Here is an 18,846-nt window from a genome sequence, read left to right as displayed (position 1 = left end):
TTTTCTGAAAATGCCCTCATTTCGTCCTACTCTTAAGTACATAATTTAAGTCGTATCAAATTCTACATAGATGGTGGTTTTCTCTCAGCAAGCTAAAGTTATTGTTCCACTGTTGCTGCCAGGCTAGTTTTTCCTTTTAGATGATCTCTCTTTTCTCTCTGACAACTCTGAAGATTTTCTCTTTACATTTTGTGCTCTTCAGTTATGTGGAAGAGGGATTCTTCCCACATTCTCTCTCATATACCTCCATTTTGTCTCACTATACTGTCCTTTGAGAGTCTGGCTTTATCCAGATGCCTCGGTTCCAATTCCCTCCCTTCCCTGAGTCCAAGATCTTTTCTCCCACACATATGAGGTCATTAAAACCCAAGACTTTAGGTTCCTGAGAGTGACAAATGTGCTTGGAGTCATCAATCACAGACCACAGTTTGGAGCTCCCTCTTTATTTTTCACTCCTGAAGATTTTCCTTCTTACAAGCTTAATGATACCTTTTTATTATTTTTTATTTATTTATTTATTTTTTTTAATGATACCTTTTTAAAAAAGATTTATTTATTTTGGTCGGGGGAGAGATGGGGAAGAGGGTCAAGCAGACTCCCTGCTGAGCGCAGACCCCCCCCCAAGACCAGGCTCTATCTCAGTGCCCTGACATGACCCAAGCCTAAACCAAGAGTCAGACACTTAGTGGACTGCACCACCTAGGCACCCTCTCAACAAAACCTTTTAGAAGACATTTTTCTGTATTTTTTTTAGGGTTTCTTTGTTTTTTGCAGTGGAATGGTTTTTCAGACTCTATAGTCCACCATTTTGTCATCATAAATGAAAATCCACATTGTCTCTTCATTCTGTTGAATTCTATCCTCACGATAAAATCTTGAGAGTGGTACTACTTACTGCATCAGAGAGCTTAAGAATTTTTATAGCTGTTCACATACATTGTTGGATTGCTTCCCAGCCATTCTCTTCTTGAGTGGTGAGTACTATATTTGTTTATCCACTTCTTGGAGACAGAGTACTATCAGTAGCGAATGGGCTTTGAATCACTCGAACGTGGTTCTCCCTCTCCCTACCCCATCTCTCTCTCTCCTTCCACTCTTAACATGTATTGAGAATAGAGAAATATTTTCTTTACAAGTTTTGTTATGGTTTGAGATGTGAGAGAATTAAGAAAGAAACCACCACTTGAGAAGGAAAGAATGAAGATACACATAGAAGAACTTTAGGCTAAAAATGCTGTTAGTTTCAGCTCCACCCTCAAACCCCAATAAAATTATAGTAGAGAGATCTTTTTTAAAGGCATAAACCTTCAATGATAAAAAGAGAACAGAGAGAACAGAGACAAAATTTTGTCAGTTGGAAAACTTACAAATGGTAGTTTTCATTTCATTTCATTTCATTTCATTCATAGCAGGTGTGAGAAATTGAACTTGTACTGGCTGTAAGGAAAGCTACAAAACCACTTCACACCATGGGACCCCCACAAGACTCAAGAATTGGCAACAGCAAACAAGTTACCTTTGGAAGTGAAGGGTGAAGGGAAAGGATTTGGCTGAAAATCTGTGTAAGAAGTAATTAGAACACCAAATCCCTTCCCCACTGTTACGGGTTGAATTGTGTCCTGTCCTCTCCCTGGGAAAAGATGTTTTGAAGTCCTACCTCGGAATGTGACCTTATTTGGAAATAGAGTTGTGGCAGATGTAATTAGTTAAAATGAGGTCATACAAGATAGGGTGGGCCCCTAATCCGTTTGGACTGGTGTCTTCAACAGAATCAGTTAAAACAGGAATTAAAGGGGTTGCGTCTACGGATCAGAAAATCGGGGAAAGAGAGGTAGAGCCTAGTGGATTTTATATAATCATTGTAGAACTATTTGACCTTTAAAACTCTGTGCAAGTATGCATTTTATTTTAAAAACTAAAAAAAAAAAATTTAAACACAAGAAAGCAGGAGAATTATTGGGACAGAGAGACAAGAGTGTGCCAGAATAGACAATTCTTAGCTTGCTCAAGCTGGTTGTGAAATTTCTGGAAATTTCATGAACCACTTGTTAAATACAGCGATTATTTAAAAAGAAATTGTATAAGCTTATGATTAAGTAAACTATTATATTAAAAGCACAGTTAGTTACTCAAAACTCATCACTTCTGGGGCACCTGTGTCACTCAGTGAGTTAAGCGTCTGCCTTCGGCTCAGGTCATGATCCTGGAGTCCTGGGATGGAGCCTTACTTTGGGCTCCTGGGGTCTGCTTCTCCCCTCCTTTCTGCCCCTCCCTGTGTTTGTGCTCTCTGTCTCTCAAATAAATAAAATCTTTTTAAAAAATCATCACTTCCTACTTACTTTACATTCTACTATGATCCTCTGGTCTCAATGTTATTTATGTGTATTGCATCTCTCTGGTAGAAATGCCAAACAACAGTGTGCTACTGGACAGCTCTGCTCACCTCTGTGTTGTGATATCATTTTGAATGTTTATTTCTTAAACATTCTAATTAAGTATAACACATTTATAGAAAACTGGATAAAACATATATACAGCTTCATGAATTATTGTAAGGTAACACACTTTTGTAACTACCATCCATGTCAGAAAAAGAACCATGGCCGACCACTGTGGAAGCTCTCAACTTGCTCCTCCCTTCCTACGAGTAACTGGACTTTTGACTCTTCTGGTAACCATGTCATTTTTTTATAGTTTCATCACCAAGTATGCATCCACAAACACAAACACTATGGTTTCTTTTCCCCTATCTTCTTCATATGGCTTTTACCTCTTTTTAATCTGGAGGCCCCACCCCCTCTCTTTGTCCCCTTGCAAGTTTTTGACAAACCAGGTGTGGTTTTTTTTAAGATTTTATTTATTTATTTGACTGACAGAAATCACAAGCAGGCAGAGAAGCAGGCAGAGAGAGAGGGGGAAGCAGACTCCCCGCTGAGCAGAGATCCCAATGCAGGGCTTGATCCCAGGACCCTGGGATCATAACCTGAACTGAAGACAGAGACTTTAACCCACTGAGCCACCCAGGTGCCCCAAAACCAGGTGGTTTATCCGTAGCATCTGCCATGGTCTGTATTTTGCCGACTGAATTCCCATGGGATAACTTAGCATGTTCTTCTGCCCTCTGTATTTCCTAGAAATCGGTAGGTGCATCTAGAGACTCATTATTATTAACAACAATGACAACAACCAAAATACTAATTCAGCAACTATGTATTGAACACTTACTACATGCCTGAATGGGATGCTATAAAAATATGAAGTAATTTTTTTTAAGGACTTTCATTCATTCAGGCAACAGACAGGCTCTTCTCGAGGGACAAATTGTTCTGGTTCTCTCTGTAACGTTAGCTTGGTTGCCAACTCAAAAGTTATCTCCCAAAGTGTTAGGCCTTATGTGCAAAACATACATTAACTGACAGAGGGACTAGTGATAATAGTTCAGAAGTGGTGCAGCAGTGCCTTCCTGAAGAACTAATGAACGGTAGAACCACTTGTACAGAAACCTCTGGTCTGTTTTTCACAGCTGGTTTTAACACCGGTACATTTATGAAGCACTGCTGACAATGATGGTAAATTTCATAGGAACAGTTTCTAGGAACTCAGCAATAAAGGATTTTTAAAAAGAAGAAGAAATGTCATTATATATTACTAAGTAATCAGAACCCTAAGTTACAAAAAGGACGCAGAAGAGTAAGATTTTATAACTCGGTGCTTTCAGCTTTTTCCTATGAGAAAGCAGTATTTTAATACTCTAACTAATGCTGATTACTTTTAGAATAATACTGACAACTTGAAAAAATGCTGATTTGCTGAAAATCCAGCATGAAGGCTTCCTGTTCATGAACAGGACTTGGCTAAGATGTTTTAAGTGTGGTTTAATTTAAAATCATTTTTAGGGGTGCCTGGGTGACTCAGTGGGTTAATCCTCTGCTTCAGCTCGGGTCGTGATCCCAGGGTCCTGGAATCGAGCCCCACATCAGGCTCTTTGCTCGGCAGGGACCCTGCTTCCTCCTCTCTCTCTCTGCGTGCCTCTCTGCCTACTTGTGATCTCTCTCTGTGTGTCAAATAAATAAATAAAGTCTTTTAAAAAAATCTTTTTGTTGTTGTTGTTGTTTTTCCAATTTATTTATTTTCAGAATAACAGTATTCATTATTTTTTCACCACACCCAGTGCTCCATGCAAGCCGTGCCCTCTATAATACCCACCACCTGGTACCCCAACCTCCCACCCCCCCGCCACTTCAAACCCCTCAGATTGTTTTTCAGAGTCCATAGTCTCTCATGGGAGGGTATGTGCTTTGGGGTAAAAAAATCGTTTTTTTAAAAATTTTATTTATTTGTCAAAAAGAGAGCGCACAAGCAGGGAGAGTGGCAGGCAGAGAGAGAGGGAGAAGCAGGCTCTCTGCTGAGCAAGAAGCCTGACGTGGGGCTCCATCCCAGGACCCGAGATCACGACCTGAGCTGAAGGCAGACACTTAACTGAGCCAACCAGGCGCCCCTAGTTTAAAATAGTTTTGTGGCTTATTTTCATAGTGTACTAGTGAACATTTTATGTTATATATATGTTTATAAAATTAGTTTTAGGAACACGAACTTAATTCACTTCTACTATTAAATCTTTGCTTAAAAGTAAGGTAAGATGTTCATATTTGTGGACCAAGAAGATAGGAAAGAGTGAGGATTGCCCCAAACCTCAAAATTTTTAACTCTACTCTATAATTTTACAATATTATATTCAGCTATGATTCATAGAAATGACATTAAGTTTAAAATATTCATGTGTATCATTTTTAAAGTTCTCCAAGAGGAAGCCATTTCCTTCTGTATTTTTGGAAAAGTGAATATTCATTTCTCCCTCATAATATTAAATTATGACAATCCTTGGCATTCAAATTAACCTGTCAAATTATATTCTGCAAAATTCTCCAACATTTGCAGAGATATAAGAACTTCTAAAAGTGAAAATATTAGGATATAATGGTTATCGGTCAGACTGAAAAAATAAATACCAAAAGTTACACTATTCCATCATGGAATACTAAGAAAGAACCAAACACAACCTGAGCTTATTTTGGATCAATAATTATTACAGGTTTCTATAAATAACAGGCCTCCAGTGTTAAAAGATGTTGGATCAGCATTTCCGGAAATCTATGACTAATGCCATTATACTATCTGTCCCAGGGAGTTTTATTATGACATCATCTCTTCAGAAACTTTAAATATTAATCCATAGGTTATTCTCAGCATGCAATCCATTACTTTTTTTTCCCATTCAGAGTACTTTCTCATTTAGCACAAGCAAGTTAATGTAATTCTTCCAACATATTAAGGAAAGTAAGATCAGATCGTGATCTTCAGGTTTACGTCAATTTAAAGTAAGTAAAAATGCTCTATGCAAAGACTATACTTTGCCAGTCCCTTTTTGCCTTCCCAGATTATTTCTGAAAACACAGCATCAAAGGAATATTATTTTTGACAAAAATTTTACAGTGTCATTCCCAGGAATATATTTCTACAGTTTGAGCAATTTTGGAATAAATTAAATCATGATATTCATATTTTCCTTCTAAAGAATGCAAACCGTTCTCTGGGAGGTAACTTATCTGTCTCCGAACTGTGATTCCCTACCCAGCGTGGCAGCTGCTGCGCAGGGGCTGTGGTCCTAGCCCTTTGCCTTCACTACTTTGGTGCACGCGGCCTCACCGCCAACTTAGCAGCCCCTGACCACCTTTTTTAATTCTTATTCAGAAATTCTGTATTCCTGTTTAATGGCATCATTAGGAAGACCATTGCAATGCGCTGATGGTAGACAACTTTTTTTTTTTTATAAAGATTTTTTATTTATTTATTTGAGAGAGAGAGACAGTGAGAGAGAGCATGAGCGAGGAGAAGGTCAGAGAGCGAAGCAGACTCCCCATGGAGCTGGGAGCCCGATGTGGGACTCGATCCCGGGACTCCAGGATCACGCCCTGAGCCGAAGGCAGTCGTCCAACCAACTGAGCCACCCAGGCGTCCCGGTAGACAACTTTTTGAATTTAAACCTGGGGGTGGTGTGCCTGGCTGGCTCGGTTGAGCATCTGCCCTTGGCTCAGGTTGTGATCCCCCGGGTCCTGGGATCCAGCCCTGCGTCCCCTGCTCAGCGGGGAGTCTGCTTCTTCCTCTCCCTCTGCTCCTCCCCCCATAAATAAATTTAAACCTGAGAAGTTGTGATTTTGTGAATTGTCAGGATAGTGAAACAGCTGTGAAAAGAAGAGCAGAGTGGACTGAAAGACAAATGCAAAACCTGGAAAAGGAATAAGTATTGGGAGGGACAGATAAAACTGACCTTTTGTTTTTTAAAGATTTTTATTTATTTATTTGACAGACGGAGATCACAAGTAGGCAGAGAGGCAGGCAGAGAGAGAGACCGGGAAGCAGGCTCCCCGCTGTGCAGAGAGCCCAAGGCGGGGCTCGGTCCCAGGTTCTCAAGACCATGACCTGAGCGGTAGGCAGAGGCTCAACCCACTGAGCCACCCAGGCTCTCCTTGTTTTTGTTTTTGATAAGTAGACTGACTTTTTTCAGGGTGTTTAGCTGACAGAGCCCACTGAGGCTGGTTTTTACACTGCAGGTCAGGAGTGCCAAGTAATGCCATTTGGGAGGGGCTCTTACTCTGTGCCTGAAAGAAGTTGGTGTGTAAATATCCCAGCTCCTTCTGTCTCTGGTAGAATAACTGAGGGGTGTGTGTGTGTGTGTGTGTGTGTGTGTGTTATCCTGATTCTCAGAACCTCCCCAGCACAATTAAATCTAATCACCCTCAGTGGTAAGAAACTTAACACACACTATATTGGCTGTCTTATCTTCCTTGTCTTACTTCCCTAGTAACTTCCTCTTTCGCCTACTGAGATTTTCCTTTATTTGTTTGTTTTTGTACCTTCCAAATAAACTACTTGCGCTGGACTCCTTCGAGTCAGCTTCTGGGAAAACCAGCCTAAGACTTACCAGCCCTTACCGCTTTGGCTTATTCTTTCCTCCAAATTTGGACTCTGTTGTCATGTCCTGATTTTATAGTGCAGTGGAGAGAGCAAATGTCAACTTAGTTAGGAAATGACTCTTCCACTCCTTCTGACCAACCGGTCTTCTTTTTACAGGTGTCATGGATAGTCAATGTAATTCCTTTGCTCCAGGGTATAGATCTCTACAATTGAATTTGGCTACCTGGGGGGGCGGGGAAGGGGTCTGTTGTTCTCTATAGTCAAATCAATGTCCCAGTCAGGACTTGGTGATTTCATGAGTGTATTCCACATTTAAAATTCTGTGAGTTTTGGCACCAATTCTATGGAAACTATTCCAGAAAATTGAAAAGGAGGGAATACTTCCCAAACCAGTACAATATAGTACCCAATATAGTACAATATAGTACCCAAACCAGACAAAAGGAGTACAAAAAAGAAAACTACACAAAAGTATCACTCATGAGCTTAGACACAAAAAATCCACAAGAAAAATTCAGCAAATCAAATCCAGTAATATATAAAAAGAAGTATCCACCATGACCAAGTGGAGTTTATTCCAGGATGTAAAGGTTCAATATTTAAAAATCAACTAGTGTAGGGTGCCTGGATGGCTCAGTTGTTAAGCGTCTGCTTTGGCTCAGGTCATGATCCCAGTGTCATGGGATGGAGTCCCACATCAGGCTCTGCTCAGCAGGGAGCCTGCTTCTCCCTCTCCCTCTGCCGCTCCCACTGTGCGCTCTCTCTCTCTCTCTGTCAAATAAATAAATAGAATCTTAAAAAAATCAATTAGTATAATCATCATATCAACATGCTGAAGTACAATAATCACATGATGATATAAGTGATGCAGAAAAAGCATTTAACAAAGTTAAACACTCATAATAAACACTCTCAGCAAACTGGGAATTAGGGGAACTTCCTCAATTTGATAAAGAGCATCTAAAAAAAAATTCTATAGCTAACCTCAGACATAACGGTAAAAGACCAAATGCTTTCCTCCTAAGATTAGGGAGAAGGCAAGTATGTCCACTTTCACTACTATTTTTTTTTTAGTTTTTATTTAAATTCCATTTAGTTAACAAACCGTGTCATATTAGTTTCAGGTGTACAATTTAGTGATTCAGCACTTCCGTACATCAGCTGGTGCTTATCAGGACACGTGCCCTCCTTCATCCCCATCACCTGTCTCACCCATTCCCCACCCCCACCCACCTCCACTCTGGTAACCGTAAGTGTGCTCTCTATAATTAAGAGTCTGTTTTTTGGTTTCTCTCTCTCTCTCTCTCTCTTGTTTTCCCCTTTGTTTATTTTGTTTCTTAAATTCCACATATGAGTGGAATCATATTTATCTTTCTCTGACTGACTTATTTCACTTAGTGTAATCCTCTAGTTTCATCCATGTCACTGCAAATGACAAGATTTCATTTTATTTTACAACTGAATAATATTCCAATATATATATATATATATATATATATATATATATATATATATGCCACATCTTTATTCATTCATCAATCGATGGACACTTGGGTTGCTTCCATATCTTGTCTATTGTAAATAATGCTATAAATATAGAAGTACATATATCACTTTGAATTAGTGTTTTTGTATTCTTTGGGTAAATACCTAGGAGTATGATTGCTAGATCATAGGGTAGTTCTATTTTGAACTTCTTGAGGAACTCCATACTGTTTTCCACAGTGGCTGCACCCGTTTGCATTCCCACTGACAGTGTCCAAGTGTTCCTTTGTTCTCTCCAGCACCTGTTGTTTCTTGTGTTGTTGATTTTAGCCATGCTGACAGGTGTGAGGTGATATCTCATTCTGGGTTTGATTTGCATTTCCCTGTGGTAAGTGATGTTGAACATCTTTCCATATGTCTGATGACCATCTGAATGTCTTGTTTGGAGAAATGTCTGTTCATGTTTTCTGCTCATTTTTTATGGGATTATTTGTTTTTTGGGTGTTGACTTGTGTAAGTTCTTTATGTATTTTGGATACTAGCCCTTTATCCAATGTGTTATTTGCAAATACCTTCTTCCATTCTGTAGGCTGCCTTTGGTTTTGTTGATTGTTTCCTTTCCTGTGCAGAAGCTTTTTATTTTGATGTAGTCCCAGTGGTTTATTTTTGTTTTTGTTTCCCTTGACTCAGGAGACATATCTGGATAAATGTTGCTATGGCCAATGTCAGAGAAGTTGCTGCCTATGTTCTCTTCTAGAATTTTTATAATTTCAGGTCTCACCTTTAGGTCTTTCATCCATTTTGAGTTTATTTTTGTGAAGGGTGTGAAAAAGTGGTCCAGTGTCTTTCTTTTGCATGTTGCTGTTCAGTTTTCCCAACAACATTTATTGAAGAGACTGTTGTTTTTCCATTGGATATTCTTTCTTCCTTTGTCAAAGATTAATTGACCATATAGTTGGGAGCTTATGTCTGGATTTTCTATTCTGTACTTTTGATCTATGTTTCTATTTTTGTGCTAGTGCCATACTGTTTTGATAACTGCTGCTTTGATATATAACCCGAAGTTCGAAATTGTGATGCCTCCAGCTTTGCTTTGCTTTTTCAAGATTTCTTTGGCTATTTGAGGTCTTTTGTGGTTCCATACAAATTTTAGGATTGTTTGTCCTAGTTCTGTGAAAAATGCTGTTGGTATTTTGATAGGGATTGCATGAAATATGTAGCTTGCTCTGGGTATTACAGACATTTTAACAATGTTTGTTCTTCCAATCCATGAGCATGGAATGTCTTTCCATGTCTCTGTGTCCTCTTCAGTTTCTTTCATCAGAGTTTTATAGTTCTCAGAGTACAGGTCTCTCACCTCTTTGGTTAGGTTTATTCCTAGGTATCCTATTGTTTTGATACATTTATAAATGGGATTGTTTTCTTAATTTCTCTTTCTGCTGCTTCATTTTTGGTGTATAGAAATGCAACAGATTTCTGTACACTGAGTTTGTATCCTGCGACTTTACTAAATTTGTTTATCAGTTATAGCATTTTTTTGTGGTCTTTAGCATTTTCTATACATATGGTATCATGTCATCTGCAAATAGTGAAAATCTTACTTCTTCCTTACCAGTTTGGATGGCTTTTATTTCTTTTTCTTGTCTGACTGTTGTGGATGGGACTTCCAGTACTATGTTGAGTAGAAGTAATGGGAATAGACACCCTTGTCTTGTTCCTGTCTCTCAGTTTTTCCCCAGTAAGGATGACATTAGCTGTGGGTTTTTCATAGATGGGCTTTATTATGTTGAGGTATGGTCCCTCTAAACCTACTTTGTTGTGGATTTTTATCACGAATGGATTACTTTCAACACTTTTATTCAGCATAGTACTGCAAGTCTTAGCCAGTGCTTTATTGAAAAAAAAAAAAGAAAAAGAAAAAGGGGAAAAAAGGAAATAAGATCAGAAAGAAAGATTGTATACTAACCCTATTTGCAGATGGCATTATTGTCTACATAAAACATCCCAAGGAATCTACCAAAAAAAACCCCACAAAACTTGTAGCACTAGTAAGTTCTGCAAGGATGCGGAGTACAAGATAAATACACAAAAATCCATCAATTCCTATAAACAGCAATAAACATGTGGAAACTGAAATTTAAAACAATACCATTTAAAATCATTACCTCCCCCAAAGAAACCCAAAACTAGGTAGGAATCTAAAAAAACACATAAAGGATCTGTATGCTGAAAAATTTTTAATGTTGCTGAAGGAAACCAAAGATTTAAATAAATGGAGAACCATACTGTGTTCATGAATTGGCAGACAATATAGTAAAGATGTCAGCTCTCTCCAAATTGATATACAGGTTTAACACAATTCCTATCAAAATCCCAGCAAGACTTTTTTTTTAGAGATATAGACAGGCTTATGCTGAAAGTTATATGGAAAGGCAAAGGAATTCAGATTGCTAAAACAATTCTGAAAAAGAGGAATAAAGTGGGAACTATCACTCTATCAGATGTTAGTACACTCTGTGGCTACAGTCTAAATGGCACTGTGATATTGGTGGAGAAAGAGACACATAGATCAACAGAACAGGATGGAACCCAGAAATAGACCAAAACAAATACACCAAATTGATCTTCAACAAACACGCATAAGCAATTCAATAGAGGAAGAATAGTTTTTTCAACAAATGGTGCTTAAATAATTGGACATCCATAAACAAAAGAAGAAGAAGAAGGAAGGAAGAAGGAGAAGGGGGGGAAGGAGAGGGAGAAGAAAGGGGAGAGGGAAAGAGAGAAGGACAAGGAGAAGAAGATTTAACCTCACACCAATGTTTCTCATCTTTGGAACTTATCTCATTTTGATTAATTTTTTTTAATACTACGTTATATTAGTGACCAGTGGTTGATTTTTCATATGCCATTAACAGTGTTTCCAGTTATCTTTTCTGAAAAGGCCATGACTCCCTTAAATATCTGAAAATATTTGCCCTTGCACAGGATGAAGAGCTGGAACAGAGGCTGAATTACAGATTCACATTCCTTTTCTGACAGAACTGCATTTTTTCTCTTCTTTGGTTCCAGACTTGAAGTTCCATGCTGGTGAAATTAATAATACTTAATAGCATTTTGGTCAGATTGAAATGAGAGATCAACAATGATAACAGGCAAAGCAGTATGAACAGATTTTTTAAATTCAAGTTTTATGTTTTCTTGCCTTTTATTTACATCCTCCCTGACTTGACTAAAATAGTTCACATTTTAGCCAAATGTTTAAATGCATTGATTGAAGAATTTTAACTCTGCAAGTAAAAAGATGAATAATTTTCAAAGAAGAGAAACATAACAGCCTTCTTAATTCCTGTTTTTTTGCTTCTGATAACTAATATATGGTAGGTGCCTTGTCAAGCATGACCATGATTACAATCTTCACATAGAAAATTGGGCCAGGGAAAAATATTCTCAACACACAATACACAAAGCACAAATCTTAATTTAAAAAATTTCAACTGCTTTGTCGAGGTATAATTGACATATAGTGAATTGCACATATTGAAAGGACCATTTGATAAGTTTTAACATATATACATACCCATAAAACCATCGCCACAATCAAAATAGTGAACATATCTTCATCATCCACAGAAGTGTCCTTGTGCCACTTTAGTCCCTCCCTTCTGCCTTACCCAGCCCCCATCTCCAAGCAACCACTGATCTGCTTTCTGTCAGGATAAATGAGTTTGCATTTTCTAGAGTTCTGTAATAAATGGAATCAAATACCATGTGCTCTCTTTTGGTCTGGCTTCTTTCACTCCGCGTAATTATTTGGAAACTCATCATGTTGTCGCATGTATCACAAGTTCATGTGAGTAGCATTCCATTGTTTGGATAGACCACATTTTATTTATCCATTCGTCAGTTGATGGACGTTTGGATAGTTTTTACTTTTTGACTCTTAAGAATAATGCTGCTAGGAATATTTGTATACAACCTTTACTCCCTACCTCTGGAAACCACTGATTTCTATTTTGCCTTTATAATTTTGCCTTTTTCCAGACTGCCGTATAAATGGAATCACACAGTACGTAGTTTTTTGAGACTTGCTTCTTTCACTTATCATAATGCATTTGACATTCTTCCATGTTGTTGCATGCATCAGTAACTCATTCCTTTGAATTTTTTTTTAAAGAGAGAGAGAAGGGACAAGAGCCAGGTGGGGGTGGGGAGGCAGAGGGAGAGAGAGAATCTTAAGCAGACTCCACACCATCTCAGGGCTTGATCTTACTACCCTGAGATCATAACCCGAACCAAAATCAAGAGTTGAATGCTTAACCAATCGAGCCACCCAGGCATCTGGAATTCATTCTTTTTTAATGGTAATATTCCATCTTATTGATGTGCCACCGTTTGCTTACCCGCTCTCTAGCTGAAGGATATCTGGGTTGTGTCCCATTTTTTACAATTCTGAATAAAGCTCCCATATACATTAGCATGCAGAGTTTTGTCTAAATGTATGTTTTCATTTCTCTTGGGTAAACAGGAGTGGGATCGCTGAGTGGTATGGCAAGTTGTACCAGTTTCCTATTGCTGCTAAAACAAATTTCCACAAACTTAGTGGCTTAAAACAACACAAATGTATTCTCTTATAGTTCTGGAGGTCAGATGTCCAGCATGACTCTTAAGTGGCTAAAATCAAGGTGCCACTAGGGCTGATTCCTTCTGGAAGCTCTGAGTAGAGAACCCTTTTCCTTGCCTTTTTCAGCTTCTAGTGGCCCCTTGTATTCCTTCTTCAGGTGGAATACCGGAGAATGGATGGAGGCCCCTTTTTCCATCTTCAAAGCGTATCACTCCAATCTCTACTTCCATCATCACATTACCTTCCCCTCTTACTCTGAATCCTTGCGTCCCTCTTAGAAGGACCATTGTGATTACATCAGTCCCACTCAGATAATTCAAAATAACGCTCTCATTTCAGTATCCTTAATTGAATCATATCTGCAGTTTGTTCTTTTTGCCATATAAAGGACCTTTAACAATGACAAGGACTGTGATGCGGGCATTTGGGGGCGCTATTATTTAGCCTATGTATATTTAACTTTTCGAAAACTGCCCAAATGATTTCCAAAGTAGCTGTAACGTTTTGCATTCCCACCAGCAACTATGAAAGTTCTAGTTGTCCCATGCTTGCTTTGCCCTTGATACTATCAGTCTTTCTAATCTTAGCCATTTTAGAGGGAATAGAGTGGTATTTCATTATGGTTTTAATTTGCATTTCCCTAATGACTAATGATGTCGAGCAACTTTCCTTGTGTTTTTGTTGTTGTTGTTGCCCATACCTCTTATTCAGTGAAGTGTCTGTTAAAATTTTTTTACTATTTTTTTAGTTGGGTTGTTTGTGTTCTTATTATTGTTTTGAGAGTTCATCATGTATTCTGCTTATAATATTTTTTATCAGATGTGTGTTGCAAAGATTTTTCTCAGGCTGTGATTTGTCTCTTACCTTTTCTTATGTTTTTCTTTTTCCTTTTCCTAACAGTGTTTTTCCAAGAGCAGAATTTTGAAGAAGTCCAATTAATCGATTTTCTATGGATTGTCCTTATAGCGTCAGAGATAAGAAACCCTTGTCCAACCCAGGTCACAAAGATTTTCTTCTGTGTTTTCATCTAAAAGTTTTATTGTCTTAGGTTTTACATCTAGGTCTATGATCTATACTTAGTTCATTTGTGTACATGATGTGAGGTATCCAGTGAGGTTTTTTTGTTTGTTTGTTTTGCACATGAACAGTGGTTCCAGCAACATCTGTTGAAGATATTATATTTCTAAAAATTGCTTTTTTACCTTTGTCAAAATTCAGTTCATATGTGGGTTTATCTCTGGACTCTCTGTTCTAGTCCACATACCTATGAGTCTACCTTTTTGCCAATACCACAATGTCTTGATTACTCCAGCTTTGCATCAAGTCTTAAAATCAGTCTTCCAGTCTTCCAGCTTTGTTCCTTTTCAAAATTGTTTTGACTATTCTAGTTCTTCTGCTTTACCATATAAATTTCAGAGTCCACTTGACAATTTCTACAAAAAAAAAATCTTCCTGGGATTTGGGCTGGGATTGCATGGAATCTGCCTGTCAAATTAGGGAGGATTAACATTGTGTTATCTATTACTGCATAGCAAATTAACCCCACATTAAGCAGTCAACAACACCGAATAGTTAACATCTCACAGATTCTGTGGGTCAGGAATCAGGATGTGGCTTAGCTGGGGTACCTCTGCCTGAAGACGTTTCGCAAGGTTGCGATCAAGTTATCAGCCCGGGTTGAGGTGAAGGCTCAACTAGGGGAAGTTCTGCTTCTGAACTCACGTGGTTATTGGCAAGGCTACTGGCTGGAATCCTACATCAGTTCCTTGACCTATGGGCCTCTCTATAGAGCGGCTCACAACATGGCAGCTAGCTTTCCTCAGAGCAGGAGAGTGAGAGACTACTCAAGACCAGAGCCACAGACTCTTTACCATCTCCTCTGGGAAGTAACATCATTTTTGCCATTTTTTTTTTAAATTAAAGGTGCATGACTAGGTATTGCCCACACTCAAGAAAAGGGAGTTATGCAAGGCTGTGAATACCAGAAGTCGGGAACCATTAAGGGCCATCTTGAAGGCTGCCTGCCACAGGCATCTTATCAATGAGTTTTCCAATTTATGAAGATATTATTTATCTAGGTCTTCTTTTTTTTTTTCACTGAGGTTTTGTAAATCTCAACATACAGATCTTGCACACATTTTGTAAGAATCATACCTAAGGATCTCATGTTTCTGGTGCTTTGGTAAATAGCAGTATTTAAAATTTTAAATTTCAGGGGCGCCTGGGTGGCTCAGTGGATTAAAGCCTCTGCTTTCGGCTCAGGTCATGATCTCAGGGTCCTGGGATCGAGCCCTGCATCAGGCTGTCTGCTCAGTAGGCAGGCTGCTTCCCCCCTACCCCACTCTCTCTCTGCCTGCTCTCTGCTTACTTGTGATCTCTGTCAAATAAATAAATAAAATCTTTCTTAAAAGATTAAAAAAATAAAATAAAAATTTAAATTTCAAATTGTTTATTGCTGGTATACAGAAATACAGTTGTATATGTATATTGTTTATTGACCTCATGTTCTATGACCTCGGTAAAGCCACTTATTAGTTCTAGTAGTTTTTGGCAGGCTCCTCAGGTTTTTCTACATAGGCAAGTTGTTTTATTTTTCTTTTTCTGATATGCGTGCCTTTCTTTCTCTGGCCTTTTTCACTGGCTAGGACTTCCAATACAAGGTTGAATACTGCTCCCTATTCCTTCTTACATCCCAGATGTTCTTCTTAGAATCATTTTTGTCCTTCTGGGATATGTTTTTTAAAAGTTCCCTTAATGATATCTGTTAATGTCTGAAAATACCTTTATTTCAACCTCATTCATAAAAGTTTATTTGCTGGGTATAAAATTCTAGGTTGACAGTTATTTCTCTTGCCACTTCAAAGGTATTATTCCACTGCCTTCTGGCTACTGCTATTGGAAAGTCTTCTGCTTGTCTTTGTTATCCTGCAGTTTTACTACTATGTGCTTAAGTGTGGATTTATTTTAATTACTCTGCTTAGAATTCTTGGGTTTCTGCATCAGAAGATTGGTGTCTTTCATAATTTCTGAAACCTTATCTCTTTGTATATTGTCTTTCCTCTATTATTGTTCTTAACTCCTTCTGGAGCATACATTGGACCTTCTCTATGCTGTATTTCCCTTAACCCCTAGTTAATACTTTCTATCATTCTGTCCTTTTGTCCTATATTGGTTATTTATTAGATCTACCTTCTAATTCTTTAATTCTGCCCTTAGTTCTATCTGCTATTTATAGCATCCTTTGAGTTTCTAATAAATTATTACTTTTTTTTTTTTAAAGATTTTATTTTATTTATTTGAGAGAGAGAATGAGCGAGGAGAAGGTCAGAGAGCGAAGCAGACTCCCCATGGAACTGGGAGCCTGATGTGGGACTCGATCCCGGGACTCCAGGATCACGCCCTGAGCCGGAGGCAGTCGTTTAACCAACTGCGCCACCCAGGCGTCCCTAAATTATTACTTTTTATTGTATAAACTCCTATTTGATTTTCTTCCAAATCTGTCTAGTCTGTTCTCACACTGTGTGCACCCTTATCCTAGCAATACTATCTTTAATTCTTTATACACAATTAACATCATCATTTTATACTCTGTGTTTGAACATCCCACAATCTGTAGTTTGGGGGGGTGGTGTGTGTGTGCAAGGCACACACACATGCCTGATCTTGAAGTTTGATGTGTATGCTGATCCTTGGGGATTTAGTGATTTTTTTAAAAATTCTGAATTTGTAACTTTATGGTAATTCTTTGAAGTCTATAAATGTATTCCTCCAAAGAAAAATTTTTGTTTTCTTCGAGCAGTTTTCTATGGGTACTACTGAGGTCTGCTTTGAACTCTATTTTTGGCACAGGGTTTATTTTGAGTCACAGATATTCAGGTTTAGATCTGGCCCACACTCACGCGAATTTGCTTGTACTTTGTCATTCCCAGGGAGTTCACTTCTTCCAGCCCTGTCCGCAGGGTGGGCCTTTTCTTGTTGAACTTCTTGAGGCTGTTGCTCTTGGGCCCTCCTGCCTTTATAAAAGGGTCCAAGCTGACCTCTCACACTACTTGGGCTCTAAGCTTTGTCTCCTGTCCCGCACAGCAAGGGCTGATTAGAACCTGGCTCTAGGCTGTCAGGAGCCAGCAGATACCTCGACAGAAAATATGATTTCTAGCTCATGTAGATTTGTGCTTTCCTATCATTTCTGCCCCTCACCCCATTACCTACCACTTCTCTACATATCAAAATATTAAAACCTCTTTCTTGGCCATTTACTGCTTTCTGAACTAGAAGGAGTTTCTCTAGACATCTAGCCAGCATATTCTTGGAAACACAAGTCCTGCTGTTAAAATATTAGTGTTTTTCCTTTGCAGAAATGTTTCCTATGCAGATGTATAATCTGTGTAATAGGAAAACACCATGCATAGTGCTTTCTAACCTGTCGTTATCATTTAGCAACATATTTTGAACCACTTTTTACGTGAATAAATGTATCAGGGATGCTGTGGGTGTAGGAAACAGACACCAAGACCAAGATTTGAGTGCAGGAAGTTCATTAGGGAGTGCTTTGAAGATCAACACCATTGTGGAATGGAGTTAAGTGGGTTTAGGCAGAAGGGGGACATTTGGCAGAGTGCAGTTGTTAGTCACCTGTGGAGTTTGATGTGGGCTGCCTCTGGGAAGGAGATGTGACATTGGGCAAGTCAGCCAACTTCAAGTGAGTGCAATTCCTAGAGCTAGCTGGCAGATGAAGACTGTCAGCCTATTGCATTCCCAATATCTGCAAGTCCTGAAGGGGGATCGCGGGAAGTACATCACAGTATCCACCATAGTGAGGGACATTTGGGGCTCCAACTAACAGAAGTCCAACTAACTCTTTTTTTTTTTTTAAATACGGAACGCTTCATGAATTTGCATGTCATCCATGCACAGGGGCCATGCTAATCTTCTCTGTATTGTTCCAATTTTAGAATATGTGTTGCTGAAGCGAGCCCCAACCAACTCTTGCTTAACGAATGGTTAATTCATGGTTTAATGGTTAATATAAGGTCTGCAGTAGATGATTTTTTTCCATCAACAGCATCTTTCCCTTTTATTAGGACAGCAAAACAAAAACAAAACAAAAAACCAAAAACCACTTTCTCAAAGCCTCCAGTAGACTTTTCCTGATATTTCATGGACTGGAACCAGATGCTGTGGCCCCTTCTAGGTACAAGAGAAGCTGGGGAAGTGAGAACTAGATTTTCATGATTTTGTGCCTGGAGCAGTGAACACTGATGCCCCGAACAGTATCTGGATCCTGTTAGCAGAGAAAAAGGGAGAAAGGATTTTAGACATGCATCTCACACAGCCTGCCACAAATAGACCTCTAAAAAATTATTTTGAATAATATATGGATATAACTTACTGAAATAGACCCCGTATTGCTGGAAATTTTGAATGTTGCCAACCTTTTGCTATTATCCACTGTGCTGCAATAAACATCCATGTTTGCCCAAATCCTCAATTCTTTGCTCAGGATGAAATGACAAATATGTAATTTCTGGGCCAAGAGAATGTACCTTTTTAAGGGTTTTGATACAGATTACCATGATATACCAGGAATAGTTCTTTAAATGTATGTTTACAGGAGCAGTGAATGAAGAGGCCTACTTCCCCTAGATCCTTGCTGGCACTGGATATTAACATTCTTATTAATTTTCATCAGACTTATATTCTCTAAAAAGTAGCTTGCTTTAATTTGCATTTTGATTACGTTGTATTCACCACATTGATTCATT

The 18,846-nt window shown here is 38.6% G+C and overlaps 1 non-coding gene across 1 annotated transcript; it reads right to left on the bottom strand.

Moving 5' to 3' along the window:
* Nucleotides 1-17,953: 17,953 nt before the first annotated feature.
* Nucleotides 17,954-18,060, bottom strand: LOC122897789. Its single transcript, XR_006382631.1, has one exon. It is a non-coding gene; the product is annotated as a U6 spliceosomal RNA (small nuclear RNA).
* Nucleotides 18,061-18,846: the final 786 nt, after the last annotated feature.

The sequence above is a fragment of the Neovison vison genome, chromosome X, assembly GCF_020171115.1.
Source record: "Neovison vison isolate M4711 chromosome X, ASM_NN_V1, whole genome shotgun sequence".
NCBI classification, from domain to species: Eukaryota; Metazoa; Chordata; class Mammalia; order Carnivora; family Mustelidae; genus Neogale; species Neogale vison.
The sequence above is the reverse complement of the archived record's forward strand: the minus strand, read 5'-3'. Positions and strand labels throughout refer to the sequence as shown.